Source organism: Pseudonaja textilis, chromosome 5, assembly GCF_049901715.1.
Source record: "Pseudonaja textilis isolate UNSWEBS1 chromosome 5, rPseTex1.2, whole genome shotgun sequence".
Taxonomy (NCBI): Eukaryota; Metazoa; Chordata; class Lepidosauria; order Squamata; family Elapidae; genus Pseudonaja; species Pseudonaja textilis.
Window position 1 is genome coordinate 39,081,683 of NC_141994.1, and position 27,532 is coordinate 39,109,214.

Here is a 27,532-nt window from a genome sequence, read left to right on the forward strand (position 1 = left end):
TACTGGTTCTGTAGAGTCGGATAGAACCAGTAGAATCCCACCCCTGCATTAAACCATTGAAGCTCAGCCACAATTGATATGTAGCCATGTTGCTTTAAAAGAAATGTGGCTTTCCACAGAAAAAAGTGTGCATGTACCAAAGTAGATGAATCACAAATATGGTTGTCATTCATCTATAACCTATAGTAGATTTGTGTAACAATCAATAGAGTAATGGTGCAGATTCAAAGAATAAAACTTCCCTTCAGAATCCTTAAACTGTCTATGTGGCTTTGTTCTAAATGAGACATTTTCAACATAACTCTGTTGCTGAATCAAATTGGAAATCTCATACAATCCTAAAGATAATATGGCCTGCTGCTATTAGGTGAAGTCCTCAGCAAATGTCTGAAGATCCCAGAGACCTAAGCAGGAACAAGTCCCACAATCCTTTTTTATCATTTTTTAAAATAGAAATAAGAGCATTCATACTCACTGTGATAACTGATTATAGAATCATCAAGCTGAATGACACCTACTTCCAAATTATATTCCAGATGGTGAGAGAATTAAGAAAACAGGGATTAGGGAGCTGGGACATTAGGATCAGTTTGAGAGAGACTCTGAAATCTAGTACTAAAAAAAAAAGATTCATATGTCAGAATGATAGTTTATGAACATTCATTTAAATTCTGGGAAGGCACGTCTCAATAGTTAATGGATTAACAGGTAATAATGTATTGTAATATTAGGAAAACCTGTTTAGAATTTACTTTAAGCCAGATAGTAAACATTGTAAGTGTTAACAAAGTAACTGTGTTGCTCTATTTTTCTCCACATTAGGTCTATGTTTAGTCATGTTCGTGGTGCTAAATCTTCCTCTGAATTAAACCTAACAACATTATCTATAATATTGATTTTTTTTAATGAAGCATATTAATTTGCTATGCATTTTCTTTATATGTCATAGATATGCATGTACCTAGCAAAATTTAATAATGAAAACTCTAAATACTGTGAAGCCTAGACTAAATGGTTTTAAAGTTTTAGTTCTAAAAGTAAGCATAAAACAAGCATTTTAAGCAGCATAGCCAGAGGCATAGTATTTAATCGGCTGACCTAGCAACTTCAAGGAACAACTGGGACTGCTTGAGTATCTAATCTAATTATATTCAAAAGATAATATTCAAGGAGCAGAGCAAGTAAAGATTCAATAAAAGCTCTGTTCTTTTTGGCTACATAAAAATCCTTGTGCTTGTCTGAAATTGATTATACAATTGAGCAATCTTTGCAAGACTGAATAGCCTTTCTCTACAGTGTCAGCCAACCTTGAAACTTTTCTGTTTGAAAAGTTTCTGTTTTCTGTTTGATTATTAAGCAAGTTGTTTAAAATAGATTTGAAGCTCTGGATTTCATTTTAGAAGGTATTTCTAAATAACTGAGTTAAACTGATTGATCTACAGATTTCTACTACTCTCTATTATTGTTTCTAAACATTATCCAAAATGTCTTCAAAGTCTAATTCTTTGGGAGGGAGAGTATCCTATGTTTTCCCCATGTTTTCTCAATCTGGACCACTAGCCCCATTTCAGATCTGTTCTGATGCATATGTTTCATATGACCATAAAATCATATACCTCAAAGCAAAGAAGTCTTCTTTCCTTCAGAAGTATCACAACTATTTTGCCATCTCTTCTGTTCTAACTTTGCCCAATTCTTGGCTATGGATTTGCTCAGTTGTGGCCTAAAGTTATACATAGACTACCCAAACAAGAAATGTAATTCCTGATCTCACCCAAATTAAACATTCCTGGATAATTACATATAATAAATCATAGGAAGTATTTTTCATTGGTGATGGTGGATCTTATATTTTAAAACTGAAAATGTAAAAGACTTTATAAACTTATTCTTTTTTTTAAATTCAAATTTTATTTTAACACTCCAAAAAATTAAAGAAAACAAACAAATAAAAACACAAAAGAAGGAAAACAATTAAAAAGTGCATGGAAGAAAGAAAAAAAACTTAACACCTATACATTTATTATCCCTCCTATTTGAATACTTATTAATGCATTATTACAAAATTAATTTCCCACCATTTGCAAAACAGGCCCAAAAGATTTTAAACTACCAAATCCATTTGCAACTTACTGACCTGTATATTATATTAATGACAAAATAGTTAATAGAAAGACCAATTAATAATAAAGAAAAACAAGGTTAAACTTTCAAAACCCTCTGTTAACAAACAATGATTGTGAACAACTCGTAGAAAATTTTCCATAACATCTTATCTATCTCAAATCATCCCAAAGGTAATTCATCCTGGATCAAATATCCATATTTATTCCTTTATGTCATTTCTTATCAATTGTTGTTTGACTAAACTTAATAAATTCAATCTCCAAAGTCGATACATCTTTCCAACACATTGGTTCTTGATTAAGTGTGATAAATAAATCCATTCCCACTCTCTTTCAATCCTCCTAGGGAAAGCTAATTTGCTTCTTCACTCAGTTCTACTTTTGTAAAAGACTGTATGCTTGAACTTCAAAGAGGTGTTTGCCATGAGCTCATTTAATTCTAAATCTATATGGTCCCAATTTATTTCCAATGAATTAACTGGTTCCAAATCATCCTTTTGTGAATCTAATTCCAGAACAACATGCCTCTGAATATTTTCCACAACCATTATCATTTCATCAAACCTTTTAAAGAAGCTTTCAACTAAATACTGCATATTAGCAAAAGATCTTTTAAATCACCCCTGTTTGTTTGTAATCCAATCTATTGTCACTCTGTGTAAGTTAGCCAGGAAACAAAGAATGCTGAAGCAAAGTGAATAAATAAATTAAAGGTACAAGGAAGATGTTTTCTGGACATGTAAATCCAAAGTTAAAAGAAATACTAAAATAAGTTCCAAATATTTTGCAAGTTAATAAAGTACAAAACCCTAAAGTACAAAAAAATCTAATATTGATGTAAATCAAATAAAAGCACTTCACCATCCAAGAACACATCATGTTCCCATACAGAAAAGCAAAAGTTATTCAAAACAGCAACATAAATAAATTAAAAAAGGTAAACCCAGCAAGAGGTTAAAGTAGGTCAACATTCAACCAGCAAGTCAACTTTTAAAGACAAAAGGCAAAGCAATAAATTCAAAAGGTGAACAGGCATGCTTAGAAAATAAAATACTGAAAGGAAGATGGATGCCCTGACTTTCAGACTGCTCTCAGAGGGAATTGGAATCTTCTAGACTCCGCTTCCCAGATGTATCCATAGCTATCAAAAATTTGTCCAGGTCATTCCTACGTGCTCCCATTGAAATCCAGGGAGCAGCATGGTCAGAAAACCAGTTCTGCTAGAAAAATCAGCAGATCATTAACAGGAAAAGAGAAAAAAAATCCTACCTTTCAACAACTATCTTGGGGGAGGGGGGTCATAAACTTAAATGTCCTTGAATGTCATCATGAAATTTTATGTTTGTCTAAAACATAATGTTTGTTGAAGTGTACGATCTCTTATGTTCTTCATTGATTGAAATTATATATAATATTTCAAACTTTCTTAGCAGGGTTAGGATTATTTCAGAGTAGTTTGAAGAACTGCAACAGTAAACAAAAAACAGTTTTGAAAAAGCAACGTGTTGAGAAATGTTTGTTTAAATATATCCTACTGGATCACCTTTCTTATTAACTTTGTTTCTGACCTTGGTGGATAGGACTGAGAGATATTGCTAAGGGAATAGTCAGATAAGGGACAGCATAGCCCAGTGGTAGCTAACCTTTTTGGGCTCCCATGCCAATAATTGTGTGGGTGCTTGTGCATGCATGCTTACATGCTATCACCCAGAAGGCAATGCACGCAGTCCACCATGCACCCTGTGCATGCACATGCAACCGCGTGCTGTGCATCTCTGTGTATGCATGTGTGACCCCCCCATGCGCCACACATTTCTGCACATGCACATGTGACCCCCACGTGCACTGTGGGCCTCTGCGTATGCATGCCAGATACCTGACAATCATCTGGCGGGTGGGTGGCGCACACGCATGCGCAGTAGACCTGCTCTGGGCGAGGGCTCATGTGCTGGCAATAATGGCTCTGCATGGCCACTTCAGGCATGCGTGCCATAGGTTCACCACTACAGGCATAGCCCATAACAAGACAATGGACAGGATGAGACTGTTTCTTGGGCTGTAAAAGGGCAGAACACTTCCATTATTTGCAAGCTTCTGTTAGTGTAGATTTATAATAAAATAGAATTACCTCATCTGTTGTAATTTCTATTTGGTATACCTCCAAGGCTGACACAAACACACATTTGTAATCCATGCTTACTACTTGTAATATTTTGATTAAAGGTTACTAGAAATCTACATGGACAAATAACAGCTATTTTATTTTTAAGCATTAATAAAGTTTTTAATTTATATATAAATGTAAAATTTATAAAGGAAATTCAAATTATTGTTTATCTAGCTGAACAGTGTTACAGGGAATAAGCATAGTTTTGCTATGAAGAAGAAACAATATTAGTAAATGCTTGTGAAAAAGAAGGGATGTTGTGGGTTTTACAGGGATTACAGGGCTGTAAAAAGGGAGTTACTGAGGGCAATCTGCAGAATCTGCCATAAATGAAACAAAATCATCTTTAACTAAGCAACACTGGATTTTCTGATGTCAAATGTTTTCTTCCTTTCAATAAAGCAAACTATTGAAGAGAAACATCCAGCACAGACTACTGTAGGAACAGAATTTATTCCCTCTATATTTCTAAGAACCTGACTGCGGATGAAGCAAAATAAACAAATTTAATTAAGTTTTCTTCAAGCATAACTGAAAAGGGAAATAGAAATTATTGCATGTGACTCCTTTAATGAATTATTGTAATGGTCCTTTGAGAGAAAAGAAAAAAAATTAATATGTCCAGGTTTCTAAAATCTATTCATTGTTTTCAATTAATATTATGGGCTATGTTCTTTGTTGTTTCCTATTTCATGGAAAACAACAAAAGACACTTCTTTTTTTATTTTTTTCTCTTTTTAAGTAAACTTTATTTACAAGAATTAAAAACATACAAATTTAAAAAATACAAAAACAATAGTATGTAAATAACACATTCCACTTTTCATTGGTATCAACATTGATAAGTCCTAATAATCAGTACTAACTAATATTTATTGCATTTTCATTTACTATCACATCTTAATCACTAAGTAACTCACAGTACTCTACTAATTTTCTCGTTGATTTATAACTATTATTAAATTAATAATATATTCATATTATTTAAATAATGAATAAAAAGATATAGTAAATATATAATGATAATAATGTAAAAGAAAAGAGGATTTAAAACCTTTGTTATTCTTATACATTTCATATAGACAGCTGAATATAATTTGTTTCTTGGGTTCATTTGCATGTTTCCCCTTGTAATCTACCCAATTGTACCATTTATCCCATATCCTATAGTAATCTGTATCCTCCTTCCCATTGATTTTGAGTGTGAGCCTCTCCAATTGGGCACACCCATACGTTTTTTGAATTGCAACATATATTGGTGGTACATTTGGTTTCTTCCAATATTGTGCTAATGAAACCCGTGCCATTGTTAGTAAGTGAATGGTCAGATATCTTACTTTAGAGGTATAATCCCCTTTGATCATTCCCAACAGGAACAGTTCCAGTTTCCACTCCAACCCACACTCTATAATTTCTTCTATCCACTCTTTTATTTTTATTCTTTGTCTCAGGACAGGTCCACCATAAATGAAAATAAGTAACAAATTTCCCTTTGCATTTCCAACAGTATGGATTTGCTGTTGGAAATATTTTGGCCAATCTAGAGGGTGCCAGATGCCATCTATACATCATTTTATACAGATTCTCCTTATGTGCTACAAAAAAATACGAGATTTTTTTGCCAAATTTCTTCCCAGTCATCCAGATCTATACTATAACCCAAAAAAATTTCCCAAGCTAACATAGGTCCTTTTACAGTTCTCTCAGCCGTTTCACGTTCTAATAAATAATTATATAGTTTAGAGATCAACCCTTCTCGGGACTTGGAAGTATTTTGTCTAAATGCGTATCTTTTACCTCAATTCCATATTCCTTTTCTTCTTTATTATATCTCAATTTTACTTGAAAATATAACCAACTGTCAATAACTATTCCTTGTGCTTCTAGTTCCTGTATCATTTTAATTCTTCCCTCTTTGTCTAATATTTGATGGTACTTAAGTTTTTTACTGATATCCATCGTGTTTAAATGAAACATTGCCTCCATCGTTGAAAACCACCTCAGAATTTTAGTATAATGATTTCTGTTAATATCAGCCCAAATTTTAATTAAAGACTTTCAGAGTACATGTCTAGTAAAATATAGATTGTTTTTGCTATTCGGGTTCCACAAAAATGTATGCCAACCTAATTGTAAGTCGTGACCCTTCAATTTTAAAATTCTATTGTTCCTCAAATTAATCCAATCTTTTATACACACTAATGCTACTGCTTTATAATTGATCTCCCAGACAGGGAGTCCAAATCCACCTCTGCTTTTGTTATCTTGTAAATAATAATTTTTTCTCCTTTTTTTCCTGCCCAAATAAATTTCATCACAATTTTATCTAGTTCTTTTTAAAAAAAATTATCCAATAGTATCAGAATTGTTTGAAACAGATATAATATTTTAGGTAAAGCATTTATCTTGATTGTTGCTATTCTGCCTAATAATGATATTTGCATCTTATTTCAATTTTCCAAATTCTTTTAAATCTGTTTCAATAATTCGGTGTTGTTATCCTCCCACAGGTTTAATGTTCTAGCTCTTAACCATATGCCTAAGTATTTGATCTTAGTTACAATTTGTAATCCCATCTTTTCTTCCAATTTTTTTATTTACTATTTGTTAAATTTTTAACTAGCATTTTAGTTTTTTCCTTATTAATTTTTAATCCTGCTAATTTACCAAATTTATCTATTTCATTTAGTAAAGCTGGTCCTTAGTCTATAACAAAAACCATATCATCTGCAAAAGCCGGTAATTTATAGTCTTGATTTTTAATTTTAGTTCCTTTAATTTCTTTATTTGATCTAATTCTATCCAACAAAGTTTCTAAAATTGTCATGAAAAGCAGAGGTAAAAGAGGGCATCCCTGTCTGACACCCTTCCTTATCTTTTAATGATTTAGTAATCTCTCCATTTATTAATACATTAGCCTTTTGCGTGGCATAAATTGCATTTAACACTTTTACAAAATTACCTCCAAAGCCCATCAAGTTAATCTGCTTCTTCATAAAGTCCCAATTTAAGTTGTCGAAGGTCTTTTGCACATCCAGGAAGACCAAGGCCACTTGGCTTCCTGGATGTTTTTCATAATATTCTAATATGTCTATTATTATTCTTGTATTATCTCTAATCTGCCTTGTAGGAAGAAAACTATTCTGATCTGAGTGGATTTTGTTACTAAGTACTTTCTTTAATCTTTCTGCGATCACCACCATAAAAATTTTATAATCTGAATTTTAAAGGGATATTGGTCTATAATTCTTTATATGGTTGGCATCTGAACCCTCTTTCAGAATCAATGTCATATAAGCTTCCTTCCATGATTCTGGAATTTTAGCTTCCAGTAATACCTCATTGCAGACCTCTAACAGCATATTCTCTAATATGATGCCTATCTCTTTATATAATTCATTTGGTAACCCATCTGGACCTGGCATTTGTTTCTTTTTTGTTTTTGAATTGCAGCCTTTAGTTCATCTAAGGTTATTTCTTTATTAAGCAGCTCCTTTTTATCATCTGATAATGGATACAGGGTTCCTTCTTTCAGATATTCTTCTATTTTATTTAAGTCAACTTCCTCTTGTTTATAAAGATCCTCAAAATATTCCCTTACAATTCCCTTTTTTTCCTCCAAATCCGTTTCTATTATTCCATTTTTATCCTCTCATTGATATATCGTTCTTTTCTGATTTTCTTTCCTTAATTTATATACCAACCACCTATCAGATTTATTTACATGTTCAAAATAGTTTTGTTTTGTATATAGTAATTTTTAATTAATTCCTCTTGGTCTAAAATATTCATTTCATGTTTAACTAATGCTAATTCATTTCTAATTTGCTCATCCCCCGGGGTTTCCATTTGCTTATTTTCCATTTTCTCTATTCTTTTTGTTAGAGCTTTCCGTTTTCCCTGTCTTTCTTTATTTCTATTTGCTATAAAGGCTATCAATATTCCTCTTAAATATGCCTTCATTCTATCCATAGATTCTGCAATGAGGTATCCTGTTTTTTTATTATATTTAAAGAAACTGGTCAGTTCTTCCCTATCTTTTTGAATATAGTTTTCTTCCTTCAATAATTGTGAATTGATTGTCCATCTATCTTTTTTTTTAGTGACTATTTTTCCAGATTATCTGTACCAGTTTATGATCTGCCCACGTATTGGCCAAAATCTTTATATCCTGGATCTCCTTACATAACTCACTATTTACCCAAGCCATATCTATCCTGGACCATGATTTGTGTGGGCTGGAGTAGAAAGTGAACTGTGATATTCCTGTGTTCCTCTTCCTCCACACATCCATTAATTTTAATTCTTCCATCATCTCTAAAAATTTCTTAGGCACTGTATTCCGTTTCTTATATTGTCTTTGTTCACAAGCATAATCTTGGCTATTGTTTATTATTGCATTATAATCTCCTATAATACAAATTCTTGAATTGCCAAATTCTATTAATTTCTCGTATAAAGTTTTGTAAAATTCACCTTTATTTTTATTGGGGGCATATATACCCACTAATAGTGTCTTTTTATTTTGTATTAACTTCTCTACCATTACTATTCTTCCCAATTCATCTTTATAAATCAATTTTTAGGGTATGTCTGCTTTTGTATATAGTACTACCCCTCTTTTTTTCTCTTCCGGCAATGCTGAATACATTTTCCCCAGTATTTTATTTAGTAAATATCCTTGATCACGTATCCTAATATGAACCTCTTGAATACAAATTATATCAGCACTTTGTTTTTCTAAACTTAAAAAATATTCTTTTTCTCTTAACTGGATCATTTAACCCATTAATATTTATAGATATTAAGTTCACTTCTTTATCCATTCCCCTTCTTTCTTCTATCCCTCAGTATTTTTACTCGTCATTTGACTTCTGGTCCTCACTCCTATTTCTTCTCTTTTATCATGTCATATTTGTAGATTGTAATTTTTAAATCCACTCCCATTAACCTCAATCTTGCCAGGTAGAATTTGTTCCCTTCCCTAATATCTGTTAGACACCATTATGATCCAGGTTTGGGGTTCAGATACTGAATCTAAAGAAGATGCTCCAGCTGAACCTGCAGAATATTAGCCTCAGGAGATACTAAACCAGCAATTACACATGGCCAATCAAATACAGGCACCATTTTGAAAGCTGTAACAGTCAGATGGGGATGACATAAGGCAAGCCTGTCAAACTGATGACCTATAGGCCGTATACGGCCTGCACAGGCCATGCCTACCCAGCCTCTGCAAAGGCAAAAACAGTGATACATCAAGATATGGCCCACAATGAAATCAGGTTGGACACTCTTAACATAATGGCATCCAGCCCCCACTCCAGCCCACAATCATCAAGTAGAGCAACGTAGAATGTTCCAGGAGGTTTCTTGCCAAGCAAAGGAATAAACCTCTTAATTAGCTACAGCTGACAGCAGCCTGATGTAGAAAGCAGCTCTGACCCCAGCTCCCTTTACCGGAAACATATGACATCTGACTCTTGTGTGACATTCCTGTGAATCCTGGTTGTGAAATAAATTTGAATCATTTGACAAATCAATCATTTGACTCTTGGAACCTTGGACTGGATTGGGAACATTCTGCTGCCCATTCTTATTTCAAAGCAGACTCTTTAGGCAATTTGCTGTTTTGTTCAAATTCCTTTGTTTGCTATTATCACATCAGCCTTGTAGTAAAATTGATATCTCCATAGCAACTGTATTTGAGTGTGTATGGTAGAAACTTGAAGCAGGACACAGTCTATCTATAGAGATAGACATTATTACAATTAACTTCTGGGACCATTATTCAAAAACATCCTTCAGTATGTCTAATATTTAAAAAATTCGCTTCATTCTACATTTATAAGTCAAATTTGAGTGTTCTCTTTTAATAGTAATCCTTAATATATTCTGGTTCTTTTGAGAGTCCTATTTTTAAAATCTTATTTTTTCAAAAAATTCAAAGCAAAAGCGTTTTCCCTTGGAAAGGATTCTTAATAATTAATTTCAAGGTCCTATTTCAAATTTATCTGGACCTTTAGTCCATTTGTAACTTTGTAAAATCAAAGATGCAAAAATCCTTTTGCTTTTTATTCCAAAAGGTATATATTTTGTGCTCTTAAACTTATATTTAGAACTTATTTCACTAAGGATTGAAGGAAACTTACCTGGTATTATAGAACTTGATGATCCAAAGGCAATTAACAATTTTAGAAAGTGATTGGAAAAGAAAGCATGCATGATTATCCTACCAAATATGAAAGGCATAATTCTAGATTTTTATTTTCAAAATGTGTATGGGAAAGAACTAGTTTTAGTTACCTAATTTAAACAATGACCAAGGGAATCCTCAAATTCTGGGAGCTAACATGACTGGAAGAGGAATTCTGGGAGTTGAAGTCCACAAGTCTTTGAAGACCCCTGCTCTAGAAGGATTGATATAGTGCTGTGTGACAACAAAGTAAAGATTGGGATAATAAGAACAGATGTCTGATGAGAAGAAGAGGAGGCATTATACTTTGTCCACCCCACTTCTTCCATCTGCTCATCAGAATATTTGGAAGCAAAGTCCATTCCAACTAGAAAGAAGCAACTTTCTCCCACCTCTGCTTAACAACTGAAAACAGTACAATTGCATATTCGGTCCCTTATTGAATGGTGGTGTTTCTGGATGTTTCAATAGGGTATGCAGTGTCATCCTTGTGGAATAAAAGTAAGTGCCCTATCCTATGCTCAAAAGGAATCTTTATCACAAGTGGGAGGAACTCAATATAAATTTAAAATGAAAGCAGCTCATTTCACCTGTTAACCTTACCTTATTATTCTTTGCTTTCAAATCTCTGATTAAGGCTTTCAGCTTTAACTTTTCTTCAGAGCCATTTGCCAAATAGGCCTTACCCATTGAAACATGAGACCCACCAACGTTAATAGACACTATTGATTGAAGACTCCTACACTCTGGCCAAATATTTCTTTTTTTCCTTATTTTTTCCTGATCCTCAGATATGTTTTTCTTTACATGTCCTTATAGTATTGGAGATGGGTTAGCTTCAGATCCACAATCTGCATATTATCAAGAAATTTTACAATTCATTCCCAGAATTTGAAAAAGGATCATGTGTAGGATCTAAAATCATTTTTTTCTGTTTGCAATAAACAAATTACTTCCCATGTTTTACCTGAAAAATATTCTGACTGTCTGATGTTTTTAGAAAAGAGGAGTATTTCTTCATCAGCCTTGTGTCTGGGCTTTAAACTTAATGATAGAAAGTCAGATTCTGGCCAAATGCCAGTATCCAATGTCTTCACAAGAAATAACCTATTTAACATAATTTTTCAATGATAATATGCAGAGCGGATTAATTAAACCTTCAGTGCCTTCTACATCAGCATATTTTTCTGAAAAAAAAGATAGTTATCTCACTATAGCTCACGATTAAGGATCACTAAGGATTATTAAACCTCATGGTTGTTTCTGGCTACAAAAGCTGGCATTTTTACTAACATGAAACTTCAGAAAGTTTCCCTATATAATTTGCATGAATATTTAACATCTTTGACACATGTTATAAAAAGTTTGAATATATAGTAAAGTGGTTTAGGAATTTCAATTTTATGCTTTTATACTCTTTCAGTTTTATGAGGTCTATGAATGATATTTTTCATGTTACTTTGGCTTCTAAAACAGTGTTTAGATGACAGATCAATTATTTTGAAAAAAACAGCAACCCATATTCAGTTCAGGACTGTCAAAAATGTGATAAGCATGGTAAAAATTGTTCTTGACAAATAATACTATATTGCTTTCAAAGTGCTTACAGTATCATAGAATAGATATTTAAATTAATTCAAAGTGAAGAAGTATTCCCTGAACATCATTCTATCAATCTCAGGGTTTAATCTTGCAATATTTTCCTTATCCTTCACAATTTCCTGAGCTTTTTTTGTTAGGCAAGATGGATCAAATTATGAAATGAATAGATCTGTTTTTTGATATATTAGTTTAGTTTTTCCTTCTGCTTTTCCAGATGTTTATTATTAATATCACCTTACTGGCTTCTTTTTGTTGTACTACATTTTCTAAAACACATTGTAATTGTTTTGCATCTGTGTTTTTATTGTCTCATCGTTTTAGAGCTTCTGCTTATCTTGAGCTTCCATTCCATTACTGCCTCATGCCTTGGAATCCTAGTTATCCTTGCTCTGAATTTATTAAAATTGACTTAAAACTTTTCCAAATCTTGCTTTTAAAAATATGGTACTTGTAACAGACTTTGATACTACAGTACTTTATACTAATACTGAAAACTAAATATTAAAGAAAGTAAACCACATCAGAAAAATATAGCTTATTTTATAAATAAAACAAAAGGAACAAAGACAAAAAGAAGAAGAAAAGATTATGAGGTAAAACTAAATTGAAGATGACCAAAACTTATCCCAAAAGTAAGGTTTTGACATGTTTTATCAATGCAAAAAAAAAAAAAAATGATATGAAAATGTGAAGAATATGCCTATTTTGCTTTTGACAATGATAAGGATCTTGCAGTTTTCCATTATTAAAGCACAGCTCATCCCTAATAGTTCACAAAATATATTGCAGATGCAATCTTCAGCTTGGCAAAATTAATATCAGTCCCAAAACTAAGACTGACACATGGCAAGTCTTCCAAGCAGAGTTTCTTATTGCTTCATATCCAGAGCTGGTATTCAGCAGGTTCTGACCAGTTCTGGAGAATCAGTAGCGGAAATTTTGGGTAGTTTGGAGATCCAGCAATTTCTGGAGATTTTACAGTATCCTTCACCTGCCATGCCTACCAAGCCACGCCCACAGAACCAGGAATGAAAAAAAATTGAATCCCACCACTGTTCATATCTATAAATAAAATCTTTCCAGGCTGGGGACAGACTCTACATCATACTTTATTAACTATTAGCAAGGGTCTTCTTCACCTTTTCCTCTCACACATAATATCTGGGCTGAATTCCATCTTACACCTCTTGGAATGCACCCTCTCTCTCCATTCCATACCAATGATAGATTTCGTAAAATCTCAGAAATTTATTTCAAGATTGCACAAGATTTTAGTTACTTGTAATTTTAGTTTATTTCAGAATGCAAAGATACCTCAGGATACAGGTGAAAGTGTTGTGTCCCTGCCTAACCACAGTCCCCAGTCTGGGCTGCCATGTCCCTAGCTAAGGGGGAAGGGGTGTTGTGTCCCTGACAGTTTCCGTTATGTCTTTGGAACTGGTTGGGAGTCCCCAACCAGGTCCGCTGTTTGAGCGGGAACACCAACCGCTCCCATTGGTTGGCTCCGTTTGACAGTCGGCTATAAAAGCCGGCTGTCGAGCAGAGCCAGCCAGCTCAGCCGAGCTCAGCCGAGCTCAGCCGAGCTCAACCCAGTTCAGCTCGCCCTCTGGGCTGTCTGCCCAGCCAGGGCAGCAGCTCACCCTCCGGGCTGTCTGCCCAGCCAGGGCAGCAGCTTGCCCTCCGGACTGCCTGCCCAGCCAGGACAGCAGCTCGCCTCCGGGCTGCCTGCCCAGCCAGGGCAGCTCTCGCCCTCCGGGCTGCCTGCCCAGCCAGGGCAGCTCTCGCCCTCCGGACTGCCTGCCCAGCCAGGGCAGCTCTCGCCCTCCGGACTGCCTGCCCAGCCAGGGCAGCTCTCGCCTCCGGGCTGCCTGCCCAGCCAGGGCAGTCGCGGCAACTTGTTATGCTGCAATAAATCAATGTTAACCTTCAGCTCCGTATCTGCCTCATGTGTGCCTGCCAACAACACAACACTGGCGATGAGGGTGGGATCGCACGAAGGAGAGGCAACCGGACTGAATCAGCTGAGCTAGTCACGGAGAGCGAAATCACGGGCGCTGAGCCGCAGCCGCCGGCGCTCACAAGGAGCGCGAATTCAAAAGCCTCTGTTGCTTTAGAGCTGTGATCACTAAAAAGCGAAGCCACGGGTGCTGTAGCCGCAGCCGCCGGCGCTCACAAGAGCGCGAAATTCAAAAGAGCTGTGATCACTAGAGAGCGAGGTCACGGGCGTTGAAACCGCAGCCGCCGGCGCGCCACAAAAGAGCGCGACTTTCAAAGAGCCTCCTCAGCCAAGGAGGCTGACACTGCCTGACAGGCGCAGCCGCAAAACGCTCTTCTCAGAGCGCGATTTTCGAAAGTCACAACTGCTGATGGTGACTGACACTGCTGAGAGCATGAAGCTCTGAACCTCCGTCTGCTGAGGGGAAAACGCCCCCCCCCGCCGGGCGCTGCCGCGCTACTGAGAGCGCGAAGCTCAAGCCTCCGTGTGCTGAGGAGAAAACGCCCCGCCGGGTGCTGCCGCCGGCGCTACTGAGAGCACGACGCTCAAGAACCTCCGTTTGCTGAGGAGAAACGCCCCCCGCCAGGCATTGCCGCTGGCACCACTGAGAGCACGACGCTCAAGAACCTCCGTTTGCTGAGGAGAAACGCCCCCGCCAGGCATTGCCGCTGGCGCTACCGAGAGCAAGGCGATCAGAACCTCCATTTGCTGAGGAAACAGAAAAGGCCACCGCCAGGCACTGCCACTGGCACTACTGAGAGTGCGAAGTTCAAAGCCTCCTCGCTGAGGAGACGAACGCCGCCCAGAGGCACCACTGCCACCATTTCCAAAAGCCGCTGAGACGAGCCGGTCTACCTGTCAAGCCTCGAGGAGCCGATCTACCTGCTGAAGGCAGAGACAAGCCTTGGTCTACCTCCTGAAAAGCCGATCTATCTGCTGAAGGCAGAGACGAGCCGGTCTACCACCGAAGAGCCGACCTATCTGCTGAAGGCCGAGACGGGCCAGCTACCAGTCAAGCCCAGCGAGCCTGATCTACCAAGCAGCCGTCAACGGGCCTGGTCTACCTGTCAAATCCAGAGAGCCCGATCTACCAAGCAGCTGTCCAATGGGCCTGGTCTACCCGTCAAATCCAGAGAGCCCGATCTACTTAGCAACCGTCGACAACAGCTACCAGTTGAGTCCAGAGAGCCCGATCTACTCAGCAACCATCGACAGCGATCCCCAGCCTAAAGGGTCCGGTCTACCTGTCAAACACCGAGAGCCTGGTCAACCCGCCAAGAGTTCCCTGAAGGCCCCGGTCTATCTCGCCAACGACGACAGTTCCCTGCAGGACCCGAGCTACCTCGCCGACACCTAGAGCTCCCTGCAGGTTCCGGTCTACTCAGCCAACGCCTAGAGCTGGTCCCAGCTGCCTCGCCAACGCCGAGAGCTCCCTGCAGGTACCGGTCTACCAAACCTAGAGTCCCCTGCAGGGCCTGGTCTACCTCGCCGACGCCAACTCCCTGCAAGTGCCGGTCTACCAAGCCTAGAGCTCCATGAAGGACCCGGTCTACCGAGCCAACACCGAAAGGCCCCGTTCAACTCAAGAGACACTGAGCACTCCTCAGCCGGACCTGGTCTACCGGCAAAGGACTCTACCCCAGCTGGGATCCCCTGGGACTGGAGGTCTATTTGCAAGTCTATGTGCAGGTCTAATTACAGGTCTACCTTGTCCCTGGCCAGGGGGAAGGGGTGTGTCCCTGCCCAACCACAGTCCCCAGCCGGGGCTGCCATATCCCTAGCCAGAGGGAAGGGGTGTGTCCCTGCCCAACCACAGTCCCCAGCCTGGGCTGCCATGTCCCTAGCTAGGGGGAAGGGGTGTTGTGTCCCTGCCTAACCACAGCCCCCAGTCTGGTCTGCCATGTCCCTAGCTAAGGGGGAAGGGGTGTTGTGTCCCTGCCTAACCATAGTCCCCAGTCTGGGCTGCCATGTCCCTAGCTAAGGGGGAAGGGGTGTTGTGTCCCCGACAGTTTCCGTTATGTCTTTGGAACTGGTTGGGAGTCCCCAACCAGGTCCGCTGTTTGAGCGGAACACCAACCGCTCCCATTGGTTGGCTCCGTTTGACAGTCGGCTATAAAAACCGGCTGTCGAGCAGAGCCAGCCAGCTCAGCCGAGCTCAGCCGAGCTCAACCCAGTTCAGCTCGCCCTCTGGGCTGTCTGCCCAGCCAGGGCAGCAGCTCGCCCTCCGGGCTGTCTGCCCAGCCAGGGCAGCAGCTCGCCTTTGGACTGCCTGCCCAGCCAGGGCAGCGGGCTGCCTGCCCAGCCAGGGCTGCTCCCTGCCCAGCCAGGGCAGACTGCCTGCCGCCAGGGCGCCCTCCGGGCTGCCTGCCCAGCCAGGGCAGCTCGCCCTCCGGACTGCCTGCCCAGCCAGGGCAGCAGCTCGCCTCCGGGCTGCCTGCCCAGCCAGGGCAGCTCCCTCCGGGCTGCCTGCCCAGCCAGGGCAGCTCTCGCCCTCCGGACTGCCTGCCCAGCCAGGGCAGCTCTCACCTCCGGGCTGCCTGCCCAGCCAGGGCAGCTCTCGCCCTCCGGACTGCCTGCCCAGCCAGGGCAGCTCTCGCCTCCGGGCTGCCTGCCCAGCCAGGGCAGTCGCGGCAACTTGTTATGCTGCAATAAATCGATGTTAACCTTCAGCTCCGTGTCTGCCTCGTGTGTGCCTGCCAACAACACAACAGAAAGTGAACCTATAAACACCTGCAAGGAACGTTTACTTCTGAGATTTAAAAATAAAACATCATGTATACCATGGGTTAGATTCAGGGTTGGAGAATTTAATATAAGTCCTACTGCTATCATTAGCTATCCTTTTTTTGTTATTAAACAAAAAAGACTTCCAGGGACTTTCAATTTTAGTTTATTTGTAATTACACTCAAAGACCTCCTAGAAAATCTAGCCAAATTATAGATTAAACCCTCTAACAATGGTATTCAGAATGAAAAGCAGGTCACAGTAAGTGTGCATAGGTACCTGAATTAAATACTTCAGTTATAAGCCCAATCATAAGCCTATTAATACTAGTAATAGCATCACATAAAAGCTATGTTGTTATTGTTCATTGCTTGATGGACAATTATACTGAACCAGTATTAACCAGGAAAATAGCAACAGCAATTACCAAGACTGCACTGTAAAATTACAGCTAATTGCAGCAAAAACTATTAGTTTAAATGTGTTGCAGCAGGGATTCATCTGGTGGAAATACTCCTAAAACAATGAGCAAATTGCAAGATTATATCTCAATTGTCAGGTAAATACTAAAACTAAAATTTTCCTTTGAACAGTCATGGAAATTATCCCTACATTATTTAATCCATTATATTCTGACCCATTTAATTATTCTGGCAAAATCCCAGAAATGGTGTGAATAATTCAGTTTGATCTAAAATCATATTCCTCAATATTATCTGTATAAGATGTGTGGACTTCAACTCATAGAATTTTCTAGCCAACAGGGAACATTAGATAAAATAGGTGTAGCTTTCAATCCTAAAAAAAAAACCCTAATCTAAATGTCAATATTCTATTTGTGGAGCAATTACTTTTATGATACATCATGGTTCTAAGATGCAGAAAAATTTGATCATCTTCATTTAATAATAATTATATGTTTATAAGCTTTTTGGTGAAAAGATCAGGATGACCACTCAATTCTAAAAGCTTTGAAAGCTTTCAAGGAAGAGCAAAGTTGAGTTTTATTCTGTGCATTGAATGAAAAGTTTAAAAACTTAGTACCTTTCAATTCCTGAATCAGCCTTTGATATCAAAAGCTATTTTTTTCTCACAATAAACTGTGAGTGGTGCATAAATGTTTTGTAAATAGACAGTGATATTTATGCTTCAAACATATCCTTAGCCAACTGTTTCAGAACTGCTTTAAAAGAGCCAAGGTATTGCCAACTGTTAGTTTTTGGCACCAACTCTTCAACAGGTGTTACTGACTGGCAAAAAGAATAGCCCTCCTGGTGACAATGTTTCATTACTTGCAGGGATGGGGTGAGAAAAAGAAAGGCAAGAGTGATGATATTCTCTTTGTACTTTTATAACGTGAACCTGTTGTCATTTGGCATCTCTTGTTGCTGAAGAAAAACTGACCAATTACTTCTCAGACTTTCTACAGCTGTAACAGATGGCACTAATGTTGTAATTTTTTTGTTGATGCATGCAATCCGCCTGCTGATGAGAAGACAAGGTTCCCCAGATAACAAGGTCTTAAACAACCACGTCCAATAAAGTGTTAAATGACAACTTTTTGATGAGGCTTGTCTAGATTTTTTTTAAGGTAATTGGAGGAAAAATTCTGCATCTCAAAAGTATGCTTAGAACATCAAGCATTTAAAATAAATACAGTATACCAATATTTTCTCTCTTTTTAGTTGCATTCTTCTTTGATATGATAAGTGTACATTAAAATATAGACAGGCAAGTCTATAAAGATAAATCTGCAGAAGGCTAATTTTTAAGATGTCAAGTATCATCAACAACAAGCTGTCTTGTTGCAAGAAGGTCTATTTTCGTTTATGTTAAAGACATAATTTTTCTCCTAAGCTTCTCTGAAATAATATTTTTGATTAAGCAACTGTCTGACAAAATTAATCATATATACAATAATTTAATTTAGCTTAGTTTATTGTCATTGCACCTCATACAACAAAATCAAAATCCTCACCATCCTCAGTACAAACTATGACCATGAAAACAAACACAAATTCTTTCACACACTACACATTGAACCAAAAACCCCCGACATTGCACCAATACTGCACTATATAGTAGAATTCAATAGAGTTACTGCCCTGAGATAGAAGCTGTTTTTCAGCCTATTTGTCCTTGTTTTTATTTTTCTGTATCATCTGCCAAATGGTAATAGTTCAAAAAAAGGGTTGCCCAGGATAAGATGGATCTTTGAAAATGTTTTTAACTTTCTTAAGGCAGCAGGAGCTATAAAGCTCTTCCAAAGAAGAGGGAAACCAATGATCTTCTGGGCAATTATTTTAACCCTCTGGAGTGCTGTCCTTGCCACTGTACAATTGGCAAACCATAGAGAGGTGCAGTAAATTAACATATTCTCTTCGGTGCAGTGATAGAAGGTCACCAGCAGTTTTTCATTCAGTTGTTGTTTTCTGAGAAGTCTCAGGTAGTATAATTTCTGCTGGGTCCTTTTGACCAGTGCTGCAATGTGAGCACCCCAAGTCAGGTCCTCTTTTATGGTAACACCCAGAAATTTAAAACTGGTCACTTGCTCCACTCAGTCTCCATTGATACGCAATGAATGAATTGCTAATGAATGTAAAACATTATTTCACTCATAATTGATTGGTGCATGCCTGCAACTGAGACAGATACATAGATGTATCCTTTGTTTTAAAATAAGGTCATCCAGATATATAGTTACTTACATTTGCATCTGACTTTGGGTCTTTCCTCCCAGGAATCAAGATTGTGCAAAACTTAAGGATGATTTGTGTTATGTCCCTGGGACTCTCCACAGTCCCCACTCAGGTCCGCTCAAGTTGTGGGGGGCGTTACTGCCTCCCCATTGGCTGACCACCCCAGCAGCTGGCTATATAAGCAGGCTGCGGGGTTCGGTTAGCCGCTGGTTGTTGCGAGCCCGTTCCAGGCTGGCGAGCTCAATCAGCCCTTTATTTCTAATAATAAAGTATTCGTTGCTTGCAATGCCCTGGCTAAGTCTCTCATTCCTCCGAACTTAATACTGGCGACGAGGATGGGATTCTTTCCAGAGGCATAACGCAACCGCTGAGTCACTAGCCGCTGATCCCAGCTAGAGAGAGAAAGCGATCAGCCGGCAACGAAAGCGAACTAGGGAAAGTGAGAAAAACGCTGTAGCCGTTTTGCTAGCCTGCAGCGAACGCTGAGCCGCAGCCAGAGAGAAAGCGGTCAGCGAACTAATGAAAGTGAGAGAAACGCCTGTAGCCGTTTTGTTAGCCTGCTACAGAAGGAAGTGTAGCGCTGCGAGCCACAGCCGCTCATTCTAAAAGGTGCGAAAATTCAAACGACTGTCAGTTGAATTTCCCGTCTAGTAACAGCACGGTGCTGTGAGCTGAAGTCAGGCACGAAATTCAAAAAACGCTGCCAACGGCCGTTGCAGCCAAAACACCAGCAGTCCCAGAGAGAGAATTGAGAGTTGTAAAAACACCTCTCCAGAGCTGAAGTCACTATCCTTTTGCTGGCACAAAAAACCTTTCCTGCTGCTACCCAGAGAGATTTTCTCAACAGGTCATCTAACGAGGATTTCATCATGAACTCCCACCCAGCCTTCCCATCGTTCAAACCGGATGAGGAGAAGTGGGAGTCATATAAGAATCGTTTTAATCATTACATCGATGCCATAGGGCTGGCTGATGCAGGGGAGCACCGGAAGAAATCATTTTTTCTGAGCTATTGCGGGGCCATCGTCTTCGACACTGCCACAGCCCTGGTAGCTCCACGTGAGTTAAGAAACGTCCCCTGGACCGAACTATTAGAAATCCTCACTAACCATTATTCTCCTAGACCCTCACAGATTGCCAGGAGGTTCACCTTCCGCATGAGGAAGCAGACTGAAAAAGAGTCTATCAACCAATACATGGCTGCCTTGAGGACTGCAGCACTCCATTGCGGATTCGGGAGCTACCTTGATGACATGCTCCTCGACCAGCTCGTATGCGGGGTCAAAGACCTCCATCTCCAAAGACGTCTATTGGCCAAGAAGGACTTCAACCTCGCCCAAGCCATCGAGGAAGCCTTGGCATCAGAGTTGGCTACCCAATCAGCCACGGAAATCCAAGGCCCCGTGCACAAACAACCCGCTGCCACCATCCATTCAGAAGAGGTGGTCAACACAGAGGAGTCCAGCGACCAGGCTGACATCCACCGCCTTGCCCAGACCAGACAACCACAGGTAGGAGCCAGGCAAGAAAGCAGCCATCCGCCTAAGCACATCACCCTGTGCCTGTCCTGTGGCGGATCTCATCCGAGGGCCACCTGCAAGTTCAAGGGAGCCACCTGCAACAATTGCCTCAAAAAGGGGCACATAGCCAGAGTCTGCCAAGCTGCTCGCTGTCCCACGCACGGGGGCCCCTCCTCCTTTTCACGATCGGGTCCACAAAGGCAAGTACTAAACTGTCGCACTCGCCGTTTTGCTAAACATACCTGCAATGCCATTAGTAAAATCTCGCTCTCTGTCCTATTAGAAGGTAAACCATGCCTTATGGAGGTTGACACGGGGTCAGCGCTCTCAATTATTTCGTGGAACACCCTCAAGAAGCTACAGCCCAAGCTATCCAGGAACCAACTCCAGAAGTGCCAGCTCTCCTTAAGGGACTACCAGGGGAAGGACATTCCGGCACTTGGCAAAGGCAAGTTCCATGTTAATTTTAAAGCTTTCAAAGGTTACCTGCCTCTAGTGGTAGTTAGCGGCAACCTCCTCTCTATTGGGGCTTGATTGGTTCCCCATCTCGGCCTAGGGTTAACAGGAGTCCATGCTGTCTCCACCTCTGACACTGACTCCTTATTCGCTGACTACTCAGACGTATTCAGCAATGAGCTGGGATGCTATAACGGTACCCCCATCTCATTCACAGTAGACCCCCAGGCAGTTCCAATTAGACTAAAACCCCGCAGAGTCCCATTCGCCATCTGGCCTAAACTGGATGCGGAGCTAGACAAGCTATTGAAGCAAGGGGTCATTGAACCAACAGACTTCGCCAAGTGGGAGACGCCAATCGTCACCCCCCCTTAAGAAGGATGGCAGTCTGAGAATTTGCTCGGACTATAAAACCACAATCAACAAATTTTTACAAGTTAGCGCTTACCCAGTCCCTGTCATACAACATCTATTGCACACTTTTGAACCCGGCAACATTTTCGCCAAGTTGGACATGTCTCAAGCGTATCAGCAGTTCCCTGTTGACAATCAAACAGCCGAACTGCAAACCATCGTCACCCACAGGGGTGCCTTCCGCTGCAAGCGTCTCCAATTTGGCGTAAGCGTTGCCCCGGGCATTTTCCAATCCCTCATGGAGCGCATACTCCGGGGTCTCCCTGGCGTAGTACCCTACTTCGATGATATATTGGTCTCGGCCAGGGACAGACCCCAACTCTTCCAGAGAGTCAGAGCAGTGTTAGACAGGTTCAGACAGCATGGGCTCAAATTAAAAAGGGAGAAATGTGCCATTGCCACTAGACAGGTGGACTTTCTGGGCTATAAAATTGACGCCTCAGGTATTCACCCCCTGGAGTCCAAGGTTAAGGCAATCCATGAAGCACCCACACCAACAACCAAAGCAGAGTTACAAGCCTTCTTGGGGTTATTGAACTTTTACGCATCATTCCTGCCCCATAAAGCTTCAGTAGCTGAGCCTCTCCACAGGCTCTTAGATAAAAACTCTCCTTGGCACTGGGGTCACAAGGAAGACACTGCTTTTCACGCAGTCAAATCGTTACTCACTTCTAACGCAGTACTTATTCAGTTTGACCCCATCTTCCACTAGTGTTGGCAGCTGACGCATCCCCTTTCGGGATTGGAGCTGTTTTAAGCCACAGACTACCAAATGGCTCCGAGGCACCAATCGCCTTCTTTTCTAGAACCCTCTGTCAACAGAGCGAAACTATAGCCAGATAGACAAGGAGGCTTTAGCTGCCGTAGCAGCAGTTAAGAAATTTCACGAATTCCTGTTCGGCCACTCTTTCGAACTAGTCACGGATCATAAGCCTCTCCTGGGTCTCCTGGCGGCGACAAACAAACCCCACAAGTGTTGTCCCCAAGAATGATGAGGTGGACCCTATTCTTGGCAGCCTATTCGTATAAACTCATACACCGCCCAGGAAAAACCTTAAGCCACGCAGACGCTCTCAGCCGCTGCCCCCTGCCTGCTCCAGCTGAAGACCCGGCCCGGTCCACGCTATCTTTGAGGTCACCCAGCTTGACCTTCCTGTCACTGCCCTCGATATCGCCACCAAATCCAAAAAGGACAAAACGGTTGCCCAGGTACTGGACTGGGTGAGGAGGGGGTGGCCGGGCACGAGTATTTCTAACGAATTCACACCCTTTAAAATACGCCAACAAGAATTATCTAGTTTGCAGGGCTGTTTGCTGTGGGGCACCAGAGTGGTCATCCCAGCCCAACTGCGCACCCGAGTCTTGGAAGCACTACACGAGGGCCACCCTGGCATTGTCAGGATGAAGGCATTGGCACGCAGCTACGTGTGGTGGCCTGGCCTCGACGACGACATCAGCAAATGGGTAAGCTCGTGTCAACCCTGCCAGGAGTCTAGACCATCCCCTCCAATCACCACCCCCACAAAGTGGGAAAGCGGCAACGTACCCTGGTCCAGACTGCACATTGACTTAGCGGGTCCAGTTCACGGCAGAATGTTCTTGGTGGTGGTGGACTCATACTCTAAGTGGATTGATGTGGCCCAACTATCCACCACCACCACTCAAGCCGTCACCAAGGTATTGACCCGCCTGTTCGTGACCCACGGGCTTCCAGACTCCATAGTTTCTGACAACGGCCCCCAGTTTGCCTCAACAGAGTTCAGCCGTTTTGCCGCAAATCTGGGCATCCGTCACATCTTCATGGCTCCCTTTCACCCCGCCAGCAACGGGTTGGCAGAGAGAGCCGTTAGAACCATGAAGGAAGCATTGGCCAGATTCGGCAATGAAGACTGGCACCATAGACTATCCCGTTTCTTGCTGGGTCAACACGCAACCCCGTGCACAGTCACTAATAAATCCCCAGCCGAACTACTGATGGGCAGACGCCTAAGAACCGTGTTAGATAGACTTCACCCTAATTACTGCCCTGACTCACCCTCGCTTCTTCAGCGGGAGCAGAGGTTTTGTTTTGCAGGAGAGCATCTTCGCGAGGAACTATGCGGGAGACCCACTGTGGATCCCTGGAGTGGTCATTGCCATCACCGGTCCCAGGTCATACAAAGTCCAGTTAGATGACGGTCGCATCTGGAGGAGACACCTGGACCAGCTTCGTAAGCGCCTAGTCACTACGCCCTGCGCAGAACCATGGGCACAACCCAACACACAGGCACCAAGCCAGACTCCCTTCAACTTCAGCCCGGGAGATACTCCACCACCTCCACGTGAGTCACTGAGCGAGGAGCCAGACAGAGACCACGCAGAGGGTATGTCGCCCGAACCAACGTACGAGGACACACCGTTGCCAGTCGGCTGTTCTACCCCCGTACCAACGCAGTCCGCTGAGCATGCCCGCATTTCCTCATCAGTTCAACCATCTCCCTCGGGCTCCGGGCCAGTGGTCAACGCACCCGAGCTACGACGCTCAGAGCGCCAGCACAGACCTCCGGCTTATTTGAATGATTACTCATGTTCACATTTGGGGGGAAGGGGTGTTATGTCCCTGGGACTCTCCACAGTCCCCACTCAGGTCTGCTCAAGTTGTGGGGGGCGTTACTGCCTCCCCATTGGCTGACCACCCCAGCAGCCGGCTATATAAGCAGGCTGCGGGGTTCGGTTAGCCGCTGGTTGTTGCAAGCCCGTTCCAGGCTGGCGAGCTCAATCAGCCCTTTATTTCTAATAATAAAGTATTTGTTGCTTGCAATGCCCTGGCTAAGTCTCTCATTCCTCCGAACTTAATAATTTGATCAAACCATATCAGCAGAAACAGATCTGTAAATGGTTCAGCTGAAGAAAACAGTCACATTATTGCAATGCAAGATCCTTCTCTTTTATATATGCGTCACCACACATAAAAAGGACAGAGATTGAAGCATGACAGCACAATGCTGCTTTGTCATTTCTGCAGAAGAGCAAGATGGTTTCTACAGGCTACAAGATGCAGTAACATAACAAATCAAATCGCCATCATCTTCATCATGTATAAGTATGCTTTATATCACAAAGCTTGGGTTCATGTCTGTACTTTTGCACTGAATGTGAAATTTTAAAAATAGCATCAGTGGGAAAGTGCTAATGCCTGGGTGAAGGAAGGTGAGGGGCAGATAATGAGCAGCTGTCTAACATAATGTCATGATGCAAACACTGGTCCTTACCAGGGGTAGTATTCAGCAGGTTCTGACCAGTTCTGGAGAACCAGTAGCGGAAATTTTGAGTAGTTCAGAGAACTGGCAAATACCTCCTCTGACTGGAGATTTTACAGTATCCTTCCCCTACCACGTCCACCAAGCCATGCCCACAGAACCAGTAGTAAAAAAAAATTGAATCCCACCACTGGTCTTACATATTTGCATTCAATATCATAATGTAGATATAAGAAGGAAAAAATTGAAGATTATATCACAATGCACATTTTCTCATTTTCAGTGTGAGGTTATGATAGTTAGGAATAGATGCCTATGGTGGGATAGTTTCAGTGGGGGAATTTTGTCCAATAGAAATTCCAATTTAATGATATTTTTCCCAGAAATATGGCAAGGATGGAAAGAACTTCCTATAGCATCTGTTGTGATTCCTAGATACAAGGTCTTCCCATAGCATGTGTTGTGATGCTACTAGTCTCCAACTTTCCTACTTGCATTTTTTTAAAGTGATGCATTAAATACAAATATACATTTTGTTCTGCAATTACTCATTACATTTGGGCTTTAGGAACAGACAGATTTATGATTCAATTAAGCAAATACTTTTTAAGTCATGTCTACTGGGAAAGGGTATCTGCCTTCTTTGACACTTCTCATTTGAGAAAAAAATGTATTGCCAATCATAGTTGCAGAGTATGATTTCAGTAATATATAATAGACTAGCAAGACATTAGTTTATGCTTTTTAAAACAAGGCTGTTCGTAACAGGGCATTCTATTCTCTTCAGAGCAGTTTCAAAAACTTAGAAACACTGTCTATTTTTTATTTTTCCAGCATTCAACAATGCTGCACGCAGTTTCTCTATCCTATCAACCAGACTGGTATCTAAAAGAATATGTATTAAAATTCTAAACTTGGAGAAAGTAACTAAATGGGGCATACTATACAGTGTTTCCTTTATCTCTCTGACCTTCATGGAAGAAGAATTTAGATTAAAACTTCTGAAATTCTCAAGAGTTCAAGTAGAAAAACGTGAAGTTGTAGAACTATACCAGCTGGAATGTAAATTGCATCAATATCTTGTCATTTTTCAATCACTAAATCTAGACAGTTCTATAATACATGACAAAAAACAAACATCACTATGTACATCAAGGCCAGTCAATAATATATTTCATCTTGTACTTCTTGTCTACATACAATTTGTGTAGATTGGTGTTAATGAAACACTTATTTTCCCTAAAGTTTTTTCCTTAAAATTTGCTTTAAGATATCTTTCCAAAATCAAACTTGGTCTGTTAGATCTTTTTTCTAACTTAACAGACATTAACCCAACAATTAAAACTATGCTGCTGCTAAACTATTAAAACAAGGTCCAGATTAGCTCACTGACTTTTTTCCACAAATACAGTGATTTATTATTTACTGCTTATTAAATTTATTCTCTGCCTTTCTAATGTAGTGAATATTCAAGGTTACTTGAGTTGTCACAAGCCATAGCCTGAAGTAGGAAACATGTAGCCCTCTATATATTTCTACATTTTTCTACACATTCAGTTGCATTTGTAGTTCAGCAATATCTGTGGGGCATGGATTTGTATGCTTTCCTAAGCTTGGTAACTAAAATTGTATATGTATATGTACATATGTGTGCATTTTCATAAATATTGTTTCATAAAATACAACAAACAAAACATAATAAAACTAAAGTATTAGAAAATAAATTTATGGCTAATAGTCTTGGAAAATGGAAAAATTATCTCCCAGGGCTTTTAAGGTAGATTGTTCAAAACGCAGCCGAACAAATAAAAATGGAAAATCATATGTAAGCAACATCATACACAGTTATTACCAAATCTTCGTTGAAGTCCCTTCTCAAAATACAGGTTTCAAAGTGAATTAATGAAGGTAATATACAACTGTGGGATTTGTGTCATCTTTTAATAAATCATATTTTCCTCTGCTTTCAGACTTTGCAATGTTTTATCCATCTGAAAGAAAGGAAAAGCTAGAAATTTTATGATTTTACTATACTGTAACCCTAACCTGAAGCACAGTAGCAATTAAAATATATATTACTCAAGTTGCAATTCAAATTATTTTAGTTATTTTAAGTATTTAAAAAATTCCACAGTCTTTTTACTGGTAAAAACTTTATCCTTTTCCGTCAGATTTCAGATGAGGCTTTGCATGGAAATAGCATTCTTAGAGTTTGTCCATGACCTCTGATAGTGCCAGGATTGGCAGGGTGGGTATATCCATTCTGATTCTCCTAGATATCTTGATAATATTTGATGCTATCAGTTGTGGTATCCTTCTGAACCAACTTCAGGGATTGGAAGTGGAGAGCATCCTACTGCATGTTCTTCTCCTATATTTGTGGTTGGTTTCA